Source organism: Elgaria multicarinata, chromosome 3, assembly GCF_023053635.1.
Source record: "Elgaria multicarinata webbii isolate HBS135686 ecotype San Diego chromosome 3, rElgMul1.1.pri, whole genome shotgun sequence".
NCBI classification, from domain to species: Eukaryota; Metazoa; Chordata; class Lepidosauria; order Squamata; family Anguidae; genus Elgaria; species Elgaria multicarinata.
Window position 1 is genome coordinate 86,404,494 of NC_086173.1, and position 14,116 is coordinate 86,418,609.

Below are 14,116 nucleotides of genomic sequence, written 5' to 3' on the forward strand. Positions count from 1 at the left end.
TCAAATAATGTGTTAATTACTAATAGATGGGATTTTGTTATTCTTGAAGGACAAGATTTACAGCATAGAAGTGCTCCTGCTACTAATATTGCTTCAGAAAGCATAAGTGGCAGCAGAGGCCAGGGACACTTTTATCAGCTACTAGCTGGAGTACTTGTTGGAAAACAGGGATGGGTAATGTCAAAGACTATGACAATTTGCACTATATGAAGCTGCCTGTGAAAATAGTTCAGACGGCTGAGCTGATACAAACGATGGCTGAGACACAACAACTGAAAATCAATACACTATATTTTTAGAATGCTGGAATCTATTTTTTTCTTCTTCTGGTACTGTCAGGGTAATTTTTATTGGTGATGGTGATTATTGGTATTGCTTGATTATTGTTATTATGGTTGTTGGATTACATTTGATATGGTTTTAATTTAATGTTTTCTTAGCCACTTTGAGGTGTCTTGTTTTTGATAGTTAGCCCTTTGTTCCCACAATTGGGAATTGAATGCCAAAATTAGAAGAACAAAATGTAGCTGCTAAAGAGATCAAATTTTGCTGTTCAATATCCTACAATTTTAACAGCAGAACTTGTTGTTTTGCCTTTTTCTTGCCCAGAGGAAAAACGTTCAAATGGAGAAATACCCATTTCCATTATTTTACAGTGTACAGCCTTCACCCAGCTATATCTATAAGAGTCTTGCCAGATCATAGGAAAGTATCAAGAGTCCTGTTAGTCAAAAATGTTTTTTAATCCAGCTAGACAGAGTAGATTCTCAAGCTGTACATGTTATGGAGTTTATTCCAGTTTCCAAGCACCACATCACATTAGCTGCACCTAGGGACCATAATAATAATAATAATAATAATAATAATAATAATAATAATAATAATAATAATAATTTATTTCACTTCTATACCTCCCATTGCTGAAGCTCTCTGGGTAGTTTACAACAATTCATAAAAATACAAAATACAACATAATAAAAATAGTCTAAAACATTTAACGTAGAAAAATTAAAACATGAGAATGAGAGCAGAACTTTTTGAAGGAACATTTGATAGACAACGCTCATCTCATGATTCCTATAGATGATATACTAGCATTATTTCACAATTCATAGAGGTTTACCTGTCTCTCCTCGCCGTCCAGGCTTTCCTCGTCTTCCTGGTGGACCTGTTCAGGGGAAAGAAAGAAAAAGATTTATGTGACTTCTGTCCCACTCATCAAAAAGCAGTCTTGCATCCAGGCACTGCTCAGGCTGAGAAGCCTCCTTGGCTTTAACAATATAATAGCATTATGTGCCCTCAGATCATTGTTTGTGGTGGGAGGGTTTGGGCTGCAGGATCTTAGTGCTGAAGCAATGATGCTGCATGTTGTTGTTTTTTAGCAGTACTGGCAGTGGTTACGGATTTGGAGGGACGCACAGCAGGGCATGGGGGGGGGGGGATGCCCACAATCTGTGGATTGTGCACCTCTGATCTAAAGCAAAATGTTACTCAAACAAACAACAGTCCTAAAGGGCAACATGGGGGAAGCTTGGCTCTGCAAAATTCACAACTTATGAACATTCCCTGCCCCGAACCCCAGCAAAAGGTATGAAATTCAGGACAACAAAATGCAGTGTGATCTCCTGCCAATTCTCTATTACTACTATGTGGGAATTTCATTGGCTTTCTACTTTATTTCTTTAGATGACATTCTCTCTCCAGTAAAGTTGATGGAGGCTTTGACAGGCTCCTTATTGGAGCCAGGGATTGACTAAAATGCAAGCTATTCATGAGAGATTATATGGAAAAAAATGATCATTCAGACAGTGTCCTTGCTTAAGAATCAAGAGGTGCCCTAGCCAGTTGAGGGAACGGGATGTTCGTTATCAGTGTAAGATCTGGAGCTGGCCTTTTCATCTGACGCTGACAGAAATGCAGGTAACATTTCATTACATCAAAATCTTTCTCAACATAAAGTCCAATTCCACATAGAATAGCACTTTGAGCAATAGTCAAGGCTTTCAATACTTATTTTTAATGTTTATCTCATCTATTTCCCTAATCAGGACTTGATTTGGGCATATTAGCACGATGCTTAAAATCTGAATAAAGTAGACAAGGCCTGGGGAAAAAAACCCAAACTATTCTTACTGATAGCTTAATATGTCTATAAAGAATTAAGTGTCCTTTAAATATTATGCTATCAGTGTGGGAGGCACGTATCCAATGGTTCATTCCATAAAGCTAGTTTAATATTTTAAAATATTTTAAAACCTGTGCTGGCAGTGTCAAAGAACCAAAGGGGTTCAAATGTTATATCAACACCATGGGTGAACCCATGGAGGATAGTATAACATTTAAACAGGTGCAAAAGTATTGCAGAACCTACCTGTAGTACCAGACACAAAAATGTTTTTCATGAGGATCAAACTGTAGCTACAGGATGACCAAATGCTTTCTGCCTAAGTACAATGCAGTTATATTATAACACAGAGTAAACCCCAAAGTCTACAGAAAATACGTTATACATTATACAACTCTGTGGTTGATGGTCCTGCTTATTTAGGAGACATTTGGAGCCATTAACAGTCAGTGAGACAATTCTAGGAAGTGCTATTTCAAAACAAAACTTTCTATCTGTAAAGCTGTATGTCAGTTTTTACAGTAGTGCCTGTTTCACCATCTGCATTGTTGTTTTAATGCCTGGCTCAGTGGAAACAATACAAAAAGATCTAGATTATTAAACATTCCAAGATTATGACATACCAGTTGAATGGCCCCCAAAATGTTTCCTTTCTACAGATGTAAAATTAGCCAAGATCTGGAGATCCTACTTGAAGTACAAACAACATTTGTTCATAGTCTGCCTGCACTGCAATACTCCCATGAGTGCCAAAGGGGAATTCCATTGGGAGAACATTCTTCAAAATACACTCTGGGAAAATCTCACAAGTCTCCAAGAATGGCAGAGTATCCTTATACTGCACCAGTATAAGCCTATTAGAGAGGCTGCATAGCACAGAGGTCAGTGTACTCATAATAGTCTTCCTCTTCCCTCTTCTAAATTGCAACCATGCTATCAATTGACCTATGCGAAATGTGATAGATATGCACTAAAGATTTTTTTTCCTTTTGGGGGGGTATTTTGTCCATTTGCTCTGTGCTGCACCACTCTGGTTGTTGCAGTGCCAGCATTTGAGTACGGATCACGTCAAAGCATCTATATGATGATTCACACCCTTGATCCTATCATGTCTTGTTATCAGAACTGCAGCTCATATGAATGGGGCACAAGCTTTCCCCAAACTTAATTGCTTAATTGTATTTAAAATGCATGGGATTACTGAAGGGCTTTGTACTTCTAGTTGGTTTAATCTCCAAGTGAACTTTTGCTAGTTTGTGCTGAGGTCTGAATCTGAGTGAATCCAAACTTTGGGTGGTTGGGGTGGGGGATGAAAAAAAAATGCAAGAAGATTCACACACAGGCTTATGATTCAAAACAGCTCAGGTTGGGTTGTTGTTTTTACAGATATGTAGCATGAAACTGTGGAAAAGAAATGCACAGCCCCCTAGTGCCAGCTACAAGACACTTGACTAAAGCAAAAAAGAAAAAAAAGGCTCTTGCCTCATGAGTGAATCCATACGAAAGGCATCTCTTTTAAATAGTGAGAATCAAATTGCCACATGTTTCAGACTCTATTGTTAAGTGTAATCAGTTATCTGACTCTGTAGCATTTTTTTTCAGTGGATATAGTACACATTAGTGGTCAACTATGCTAGCTCCATCTCCTCTTTTTCCTGTCATCATACTGGACTTTAAGCCAACTTTTGGGCCTTTGGGCAATCAGGAGTGTAGAAAGAGAGGAAACATAAGACCATGAGAAGAGCCCCTATGGAGAAGGCCTAAAGTTATCTAGTTCAGCATCCTGTCTCCCACATTGGTAAGGCCAAAGAATATTTTCATACATCATCAAGGGATGGTGTAGTTCTATCTGCTCTGAAAAGGGCAGTGGTAAAACTACTGAGAAAAACCCCCTTCTCTTGATATCTATGATCTGGGGAATTATCCTTCTAAAACTGCTAACATGGTTAGGGGTAGTACACTCCAGGGGTTCTATAGGATGTTGTTCTTTTGTTTGGGAGCTCAACTGCAGGGTCCCTAGGATATTTGCAACTGATACATAATATTTATTTGTATTTATTTATTTATTTATTACATTTTTATACCGCCCAATAGCCGAAGCTCTCTGGGCGGTTCACATATGTTTGGAAAGTTTTCAAATATAAACCAGGCAGTTCAGAATCGTTGCTGGGCACTGGTTTAGAGTTAGTAATGAAATGAATGAAGTTAAACACAGTGAAACGTAATCCAGACAACATGGTGCTTCCAGTGGAGTGGTAGAAATATACACCTCCCTAAAAAAGAAAAAAATAGCTTGGGAGTACTCTTCAATTCTGGCCTTCTACTGATATCTAATCTGGGCTGTGGTCCCAACCTTTAAAGATCTGGGGATGAGAACTTTTGGCATTTCCACTGTCAGTTAGGCTAGTAGCCACTACAAAACATGACTTTTTGGAGCCAACTCCAAAACAGATCCAGGGCCTTAGTCCTTTTAAGCAGCCAGTTAAAACCTCCCTTTTCCATCAGGCTTTTCATTATTAGTGGGGGTTATTTAGGGCTTTAGGAAAATGCTGGCTCTTTTCTTATCTCTCTCTCTCTCTCTCCTGTTTATTTTTGTTTCATATCTGTCTTGTTGAATTTTAACTGCATCCTGCTTTGGAAATAATTGTAATTGGAAAATGAGTTAAAAATAACCTAAATGCATAAGGATGGAGTGGCACCACAGTGTCCAGAATAGGAAGGTTGAATTATATTATGTGATGTTTACCAAAGTTGGATTATAGGTCAAGGATTTGATTAGGAGTGAAAACATCAGCAAAAAAGAATAGGACCTAACTTTGAGGTAGTCAGAAAGAACTACTAGGACAGAGTCCTGGAAGCTTCTTCACAGCACCGAGTTGGCCCTGCCCTGCCGCCAAACCCCCTGGTATGGGGGGTGGCAGTGAGTAATCTAGATGAAGGGAGGCAGCGCGAGCTTTCCGGTGGCCGTTTGGCTTGTTGGGACGGCCCTCTGCCTAGGCGGATGATGAACAATCAGGGGTCGCGATCCTCCCAGCCACATTTAATGAATGTAAGCTGTTTGTCCTGGATTTCCGTATGACATACAAAGATATAGGAAGTAATATCGGCTTAGAAATTATTACCGCATGGAACTTCAAGAGCTGGAGCAAACATAAAAAGGAGTTGCTTCTGAGCAGCTCCCCTTTAACGCCGGTGATAATGTTAAAGAAATTTCCTGAAGATTTAAAGAATAGATTAAGTACAGTTCTAATAGAGAAAAATAAAATGAAATTAAAAGATTGGTTAAGAGGGATGAATACAAGAGAGAAGATGGAGGAGGTTTTAAAAGATAAAAAATTAACTTGGCTAAATTATTGGCAATTAGAACAATGGACTAAAAATTGGGTAAGAGAAAATGGAGAGTGTAGAGAGATGACGAAGTTTAAGAAATTAATTATTAAAAAAGAAATGGACAAGGGAGAAAATACAATAACAAAAGGTTTAATGAGTCAAATATATACAATATTACTTGAGAAAGGGTCGATGGATAGTGCGGCAAAATCGGTTTGGGAGACAGATTTGAAGATACAGATAGGACAGCAGAGTTGGGACGGACTTTGGAGACAAAGAGTGTTGAGAAATATGTCAGTAAGAATAAAGGAGAATTATTAAAAAATTATATGGAGGTGGTACTTAACCCCGGTTAGATTAAATAAGATAAATAATCAGCATTCAGCAAATTGTTGGAGAGGCTTTGGTGAAAAAGGAACGTACTTACATATGTGGTGGGAATGTAAATATGTGCAAAAGTTGTGGAAGATGGTGTTTTTAGAGATTGAAGAGATTGTGGGAATGAAAATACAAGATACACCAAGTGTTGCATTACTCTCACTGCAAGAAGATTTTAAATGTAGCAAAGAAATTAAGGAATTGACAATGAATTTGTTGACAGCTGCAAGGTTAATTATAGCTAGGAACTGGAAGACTAAAGGTGATTTTTGTATTGAAGAATGGTATAAAGAAGTTTGGGATATTGCTATTAATGATAAATTGACATGTAACATTAAAGTGAAAAGAGGTATAGCAAAAACGAATGATTTTGAGGGGATTTGGAAAAAGTTCCTAGTATTTGTGTTTTCTAAGGGAAGTGGGAAACCTCCAGCAGAAGAAACTATGAGTTTTTGGAAACAGGAATGAGATCCCGAGGTGGGGGATGCACTTTTATGTTGAGTATGATTATGTTAAATAGATTAAGTGTGAATATTTGATATAAATGTTATTTTGAGTTTTTGTACTATGTATTATGGTTTTTTTTCTGTTAATGGTATTAGAAAGTCAATAAAATTAAAAAAAGAAATTATTACCGCACCCATTTAAGATAAAGGACGTTTTAAAAATATTTCCTCCCAATGCTAGTTATGGATTGAACTCAACCAGAATTTAACACTAAAGACTACCAGCTGTTTACAATATATACAACAGTAAGTCTGTTGAATGCATGCCTAATTACAAGTGTGCTGTAAATACCCTCAGTAGCTACGCTCAGAAACTATAGGCTTTTCTATACAATTGCTTTATTGCATAATGAAATGTTATATTGTTACCCAACTGTCATTGGTGGTATCCAAATCTCCCCCTTGCTGTAGGAAAATTACGCTTCCCCAGCAATCAATCAGCAGCATTCTGTCAGTGTGAAAATACCCCCATTCCTGGCCAGTGAAGTTTCCCGCAATGTGAAGTGTTATGTAGAATGGGGTTGGGCATGTGTCATAAGTACATACTGCTTACTGCTTGTGGCTGTACTGATGACAACGAACATACTCCCACTCACATCACGTTGGAATTAGACGCTTAATACTTCTTGCTGCACCACACCATTGCAAGAATACTCGTATGATCTTTACAAGTTAAGAAAGGAAGAAACAACACACTAATAAACACCACCAAGTAATGTTTCAAAAGAAATGCTACACCATTAAAAAAATTGTTCTAAGCTGCATGCACCCACTAGAGCATGTATCTTCTCTGTAGTTGTTTTCGTGCCAGACAGGCTATACAGATGTGGGCACGTAAGAAGAAAAAGAGGTTCCAAGTTAGACAACAATCCCCCATTTGGACTGTAACAAAAATCCCTCCCACCACCTCTAGCCCCCTGGGACACTCCCTCCCCTTCCCAAGTGTATGTTTTTCTTTTTCCTGGGCAGCTGGGCATGCTTCAAGGCAAAGCACTAGGCTGCAGTTACACACCATTTTTCTAAGAAACTCTCCGAGGCTCAAGTAGTGTGCAGAAGCATTCTTGGAAATAAAGATGGTGCTTTGCTTGGCAGTATGAAAAAAAAGAAAGAAAATACTTTAAAATTACCCCACCCCCACCCCACAAATCTTTAAAAATCAGGAGGATTTGGGAGCCTGGCAGGCACGAAGGGAGGTGTCCACGGGCACCACATTAGGAACTGCGGGACTGAAGCAGTCAGTTCTAGCCTGCAAAGTAAATAAGCGAGGAAACTATTTTGTAATCTGTTGCTATATTCAATTTCAGGATATAGTTTCATGCTGGGAATTTCAGCTATAAAAATCCCAGCCGTTCTTACTTCAAAAACTGTCTGAAATAAAACAAATATACTGAATATTTGGATGTTTTATTTATTTATTTATTTAATTTTATTACACTTATATATTACACATTTCAATTTTTCCATCTTGGTACACAAGCAAGAATATCCTAACCTAGCAATATTTCCTCTTTTATTATAGACAAGTATGTGAGGCATTCCAAAAGTACCGCAAACTATAGCTAAGAGGCTGAAGAACTCTGTGCATAACTGAACTGCATCATTACAAAAGCTAGTGACCGAGGGTACCAAAGTGATAGGTGAACTATTCCTGGCTGAACCACACACACACATATGCTCCAAAGTTATCTTTATGAAGGGCCGGTGAAACTGATGGGCTTGGTAAACCCAGGGGAGGCCTTGCAGGACTCTGCTTATTATACCCCTGAGCATCATATCCTGCCCAGGTATATGAGGTTTGCAGTGCTGTATACAGTTCAATTCATTCAATACAAACACCATGAACCTCAGCTGGAAGTAATGCATCAGTTAAGCAGAAGTCTGAAAAAGCCTTTCCTGGTTCCATTAGAGAACTCTGCCTTGCCACCCCTTTGGAAGAATACATTTGCTTGGAAGGTATGCCTGATAGGGAAGACTGGCTGGAGACAGGGGCAAGCTGCATTACAAACCAGACCTGAATTCAGAGGGGTCCTGGTTCATACTGGGGCATAGGTTTAAAAATGTGTGGGTGGGGGAAAATCAAAAATTACTTTGGGGAAAACCTGGCTCTGCTCTATAACTACTACTTGTTCGACTTTAAAATAAGTCTGATGCTCAGCCATTTAGATAATTAAAAATGCAAACACTCAGCTAAATATTAGACAATGGACACATTTGACTCATTATGCAAATGAATCAAGTCTCTCTGAGGTCGGTCCATTGGTTGGTCTCTCTCTCTCTCTCTCTCTCTCTCTCTCTCTCTCTCTCTCTCTCTCTCTCTCTCACACACACACACACACACACACACACACACACACCTCTCTATCTTTGGGTGGCAACAAACCTATTTTGCCATATATGTTGGAAACTTGGTTTTTATACTGAACATGAACCAAAGAACTGCAGTAAGCTAACGCCGTGTAATCTATTAAGCGCCTCCAGAAGTATTCTGTCAAAAAGGATTAAACAAGCAAGGTGTCTAAAATGAATTTTCCCATGGCATTCACAAGCAATCAAGAGAGGAAGCACATTTAGGAACCACTTTACTCGAAAGTCCTTTGCCAACAGGTCAAAACGTATCAATTACCCAACTGGCCTTCTCTAAGCAGCAAGACAGGAGCTAGATTACTCTTATTTTCTCAGCCAACATCTGGCCTCTACACCAGGGGGGGGAAAAAAGAACCCCAACTGAAAACAACCCCTCTGACTGGTTAGTTTCCCATCCAATGAATACTTAACTCACTGCTATGTATAACATCACAAATACTTATGTACGTACTGCCAGTTTGGAAGTTGATTGCATCAATGTGAAGCAAACTCTAATATTGATTTTTCTCACACACAACTACAAGGATACCAAGAATACTGCATGGGTCATTCCTGAGCAATACTGACTTTCCACACTGGGAGAAGGCAAGTGCCATGAGAATTCCCAACTCTCATGGCCTTGAAGAACAAAGCCTGCTCTACCTTTCTACCACCAAAATAAGCAGCAGAGAGAGCGAAATCCACTTTATCACCTCATTCTAAATACATCATGTGAATTGGCTTTTAGATATTTGAAAATGTAAGCTACACATTAAGGCAGGACACCACCAAAACCACAAAAGCACTTTGGGTGATTATTTTTCTTGGTTTGTTGTGGCTGCTTTTATCCTTGCCATTCTCTGATAACACCATGGCATTGCTGCCACTACCGTTGTAGAATGCTGGTTATGACTGGATTTATGAAGTGAGCACTTGCTTTATATATACACTTTTTCAACAAGGGAATGCTTATTTTTTTGCCATGGTTTATGATTCCATATGTTTAAAGGAGGGAGAAAATGCTTCAAGGCAAGGTTTCTGCTTCCAACATATGCTTCTGGGTATTTATTGAGTAAAAGGGTAAAGAAGAGAGAGAGAGAGAGAGAGAGAGAGAGAGAGAGAGAGAGAGAGAGAGAGAGAGAGAGAAGAAAAGCTGATCTATTTTGAAAAAATAAGAAAAAATCTCAGCCAAACTGAAAACATATGAATATGTTCTTATCCTTTTCCATGTCTCAGATTGCAGGTTTCTTACGGACGTACTATATAGATCAACCTTCCCCATTCTGGGGCCCTCCAGATGTGGCTCCCAGTGTTAAACTACAATTTTAACATGTTCTTCAGAGCCCTTATGACAGCTAAAAGACTTACACTATCACACTGGAAGGACAAATTCACACCTCCTATAATGCAATGGATTGAGGACCTAATAACATCATCAACTTCTGAACGTGTGTAATATAGACACAACTGGTCTGCTTTTCTTGAAACCTTTGTATAACTCTCTCCCCCCCTTTTTTTAATGAACTGTACGCATGATGGAGAATGACGATAATCTTCATTTTCACAATGTATTTCTGTTCTGTTCTGTTGATATCCACAATAGGAAATTAATTTGAGAGAGAGAGAGAGAGAGAGAGAGAGAGAGAGAGAGAGAGAGAGAGAGAGAGAGAGAGAAAGACTACAGTTCTCTGGAGAGGAATGGGTGTTGTAGTCTAGAGGGCAGCAGGCTGGCAGAGGCTACATAGTCACTGTCAAGTTAACTCCATGTTAGCTCAAGGGCCACATTCTGCTTGTTAGCAATGGCAACTTCTAACCTCAGCTACAAGTGTACATATTACAACGTGTTTAGACACCAGCCTAAAATTAAACTTCAGAACGATCACTTAATTACCTTGAAAATTAGAAAATGAATGCAACTTAAATCAAATTAAGATCACTGGCCATAATCTAATACAGACTTAAGCACCCTTAAGGCTGTTGAAATCAATGGGCTTAAGCGCTCTTGACTCTGCACTGGAGTGCAGCCAATCACAATATGTCAATCTAAGCTACATTGTAAGCATAAAATGGCTAATATACAAATAAGTCTGATTCCCCTAGAGCTTGTCAGGTGCTAAACTTAGTAAAAATAATATATTACTCTGTTCTTCAGATAAAAAATGCTTACAGATTAATAAAAAAACAATAGTCCCTGTTGAAAAAACACAAAACAATCTAAAAGACACAAAACAAAATGAAAACAGGATGAGGGGTGGGGGGGAAGAGGAAAACAAGAAAAATCAGGCAACAGTTCTTAAAGTTACAAAGTTTTAATAAAGATCAACTGGGATGGAAACTGATCAGGGAGAGGAAGACCCAAAGAAGATGAGCTGAGGGACTTAAACAAATTTCTATTGAAAAAATTTGATCTATAAAAAGTATTACAAATGTTTTGAAAACTAGTGATTGACTTAAAGTCAACCATGATTGTGAAGAGACCCTTTAAAAGCATAATACTGAATGGGAGTTGTGCAGACAAATGCTGTACATTTATGTGTCTGGAATATATCATACAGTTGAAGATGCCGGGATTCCTTTGATGAAGCAGTGATTCTGTGTTTTTTTCTTTCAACATTACATATATATTTCTACATTAGTAAGATGATAAAGTAACTCTTACTGCCTTGTTCTTTCAAGGTAGTAAACTTAATATCCAAGAGACATTTAAAACTAAGGACTGGTGCAAATGACATGTTTCCAGAAATTTTACTGCTCAGCCTCACAAATGCAATGACTGTATGAAGACAAGATCTCTATCCAAATAATGTGGGCAGTGCAGAATTGAGAAATACCCCCAACATGGGGAAGTTATTCACGCTCCATACATGCAAGCAGATTAGATTTAATTTAGCTATTGCTACAATAAGTATAATAATACATATGTATAAATGTAATCCATGTGTATAAATATGACACAAAGAAATAAATTCATCATAACTAAAACAAACGTCTGGCAAAACAACTATATTGGCTATTAAGAGCCAAATGCCTTTACTAATCTCACTTTACACTTTTCATCAGCTAATGTAAAAGCTGCCTCTGCTTAAGCGATTGTGGTATATTTATTTACAGTAAACATGCAAAGGGTCATGCTGCATAGCTGTAATCCTAAACACACTCAGTGGGGAGCATGTTTCATAGCACTCAGTGGGCCTTACTTCTGAGCAATCACTTCTAAGTGATACACAATCAAAATATAGCATTATTGGCACACAGCAACAGATTCTGGTAATAAATAGTGTGCAGTGAAAGTTGATTTTCTAGATTTGTAAATATGTGAAATGTTTAGTCACTAGGCCAACAGATAGGATGAAAAGAATGAATGGCAGGTGATTGTTTCATGGAGTTTTCTGGGGTATGATGCTTGCTTCAATATTTAAATAAAAAATGTCCAGTCTTTATGTGAGATGCTTGCTTGCATTAATCAGTCTCCATTCTTGTTTATCTACAGCCCATTATAACTTAATTTTAGCAACTGGTGTGTATAAGCAAAACATCCTATACATAAACAAACAACAAAAATACACTATGGTCCAAAATAATGCTTTATAGTATAGTGTAAAACTAGCATTAAAGGGTGCCACTACAACTGTCACATTGCCACAGACCAATTATTTAACTTGACGTAGCCTCCAGGACTTTTGAAGTGTGGGCAGAAAAAACAGACAGGCTTTACTGTTGAAGATTCCACTGTCGACAGCTCTTTTGTTTTATGCCATATCGAAATCAGTCATATACAAATATACCAAACAATAAATATAGAAATAAGATTAAGTCAGAATTTATGTATTACAATTTTGGCTTTTACTAGGACCAGCTTTCCCCTAAATTGGAACAGACAAATATAGAAGAGAGATCACTGCCTCATGTTAAAAATACTTGCATCCTCATGTATTAAGGTAAGACTTGGTCAACTAGGACAACTAGACAGACACAAACACTAAATCTAAAAGTATAAAACAAAGATGATTACTTTCTGTTTCTTTCTAAAGTTTACATTATTAATATTACTACATCCTTTAAATGCTCTTGGAGTGCAATCCTATCTTGATAGTTGGCAGTCTCTAAAATCAGAGGCTGCTGAGTTGCCAGTGCAGGGCAGCCAGAGGTGTTCTGGCCACCTGGCATTTTTGCCTAGATGGGTGATTTTGGCCCCACCTAGTCACAGCTTTAGGAAGGGGGAGGGAAGGAGACCGGGTCGAACATAGGAAGCTTCCATCATCTCCTTCCCTCTCCTTCCTTCCCTCTTTTCAGCCTCTCTGCATTCCATTTCCGAGCACGGAGACGTAGCCTGTGCGGCAAGAATCACACTGGTTGTGAGGGGGTGGGTGAGGGCAAGAGAGTGCTTTCCAGGCTCTGAGGTCAGAGCTCTGGTTCTGTCTTTGGAGGCCAGAAAGAAACCAAAAAATCCTATGGGCCTCTAGACAGTGTCTAGTGGCCACAGAATTGTAACCCAAGCACATAACAATTTAAGCCATGTAGATTAAGTTTATCCATGTAGATAAAGTGGCAGTTACGGGAACTCTGGGGGAAAGTGACCACGTCGTACTTGAATTCTTGATTATGAAGGAGACAGAAGATGAGTGTAGCCATACACGTACTCTGGATTTTAGGAAAGCTGATTTTAATAAACTCAGAACTATGATAAGTAAGGTCCCATGGAAAGTGATCCTAATGAGAAAAGGAGTGCAAGGATGGGTGGGAGTATTTAAAAAAGGAAATTTTAAAGGCAGTTACAAACAATTCCAACAAGGAGAAAAGATAGAGGACAACAGGGGAAACCAATGTGGCTCCACAAGAAGCTTGGAGATGACCTGAAGGCAAAAAGGGATACATATAGGAAGTGGAAGGAAGGAAGGAAGAGTGCAGACAGGTGGCACAGAAGTGCCGAAATGGCATCAGGAAGGCTAAAGCTGTGAATGAGCTGAGATTAGCGAGGGATGCTAAAAGCAATAAAAAGACTTTCTTCAGATACGTGAGCAGTAAAAGACAGAGGAAAAAAATGGTGGTTCAACTGCTTAATGAGGATGGCAAATTGATAACAGATGACAAAGAAAAGGCTGAAGTGCTCAATTCCTACTTTGCCTCAGTCTTTTCCCAAAAGCGGGTCTATGACGCCCTGGAAAAAGTGAAGCAGAAGTTGAGGGGGCAGGATTGCAGTTTGAGATTGATAAACAAATGGTCAAAGAACACCTAATTTCCTTGAATGAGTTCAAATCATGAGTTCTCATTTAACAGTTTTTAATGCTTTATGTGTGTATGTTCTATGTTTTAGAATTTTAAATTTTGTATACTCGTTTCAATCTTAATTTTAGAATTTCTGTAAACCGCCCAGAGAGCCCTGGCTATGGGAGTGGTATATAAGTGCAATAAATAAATAAATAAATAAATCTCC

At 38.5% G+C, this 14,116-nt stretch overlaps 1 long non-coding RNA gene across 1 annotated transcript in view; it reads right to left on the minus strand.

Annotated features, from left to right (window-relative positions):
• Positions 1–1,121: 1,121 nt before the first annotated feature.
• LOC134394939 (uncharacterized) overlaps positions 1,122–14,116 on the minus strand; it is a 248,864-nt gene continuing 235,869 nt past the window's right edge. The window contains exon 3 of the long non-coding RNA XR_010025210.1: positions 1,122–1,168. This is a non-coding gene — a long non-coding RNA (uncharacterized LOC134394939). The remainder of the gene's footprint in view (positions 1,169–14,116) is intronic.